Here is a 1,068-nt window from a genome sequence, read left to right as displayed (position 1 = left end):
CTGGGAGATAGTTAACACAAACTACAGGTTAAACATCGTTATTGACGGTATCGACTCGCTGTTATACATATGTTGTAGAATTGATCAGGTCGATAAATATGTTTAACCTGCAGTTAGTGTAAACCAGACATTAAGAAACTGGCCCTAAGAGGAGAAGCCTTTGGAGCATCAAAATTGTAAACAGCCTTTTGTTTCCTCTCTTTATTGAGTTCTGTCCACATGGCAAATAGCTTACTAGCGATAGTACATAAAATTGACGAATTAAATTCAAAAAATCTTTATTTTACACGCCTTTGATAATCTAAACAAGGGAAACAGTTTAAAGGCCCTTTTAAATTTAATTTTTAAGAACAAAATTTAAAGGTAAAAAATAAATAAAAAAATAAAAATTCGAAGTCCGAAAAGCACTTCGATATCTAAAGGCGAAAAGGTGCCAAGTCCACCTTTTTCCAAAATTTAGTTTTTGATGCAGAATGACAGATAATGCGAAACTATGGCGATTTTTCATCTCTGCTGCACAATTTAAAAAGCTGGACGCGACAACTTTTCACCTTTAGGTAAAGACTTACTTTTCCTTTATTCTATATTTTTGTTAATTTCTAAGATAATTAATAACACAAATATGGTTGTTCGAAAATAGTTAAAAAAAACCAACAACATAAAGTCGATTTCAATACTTCACTCACAGGCAACGACTTTGATCACCTGCAAAGCAGTTGTCGTTGGTTTTTTACAAAAATAAAAGACACCGTTATTTGATTTGAATTTTTCTCGATCAAATACCATGGACAAATAGTTTATTTTTGTAAGTACGAAAAATGGGTTTTTGCCACAAAAACTGATCAATTTACCTATAGTGTATTGGTGTTATAACATATAGACGCACAGCACAAATTTGTAGAAAAGTTCGTTCAAACACTTAGCTAAAATGTGAGCGCAATTTTATTTTTTTTTTAATTTTCTATTTATAAATACAGTTTGCTAGAGTACATACAAATTTAAATCTTACGATAATTACAACACTTTTAATAACATCTTTAATCACCTTTTCTTACAATTATTTTTTTT

The sequence above is a fragment of the Rhagoletis pomonella genome, unplaced genomic scaffold, assembly GCF_013731165.1.
Source record: "Rhagoletis pomonella isolate Grant_MI unplaced genomic scaffold, Rhpom_1.0 Rhpom_scaffold_00007, whole genome shotgun sequence".
Lineage (NCBI taxonomy): Eukaryota > Metazoa > Arthropoda > Insecta > Diptera > Tephritidae > Rhagoletis > Rhagoletis pomonella.
The sequence above is the reverse complement of the archived record's forward strand: the minus strand, read 5'-3'. Positions refer to the sequence as shown.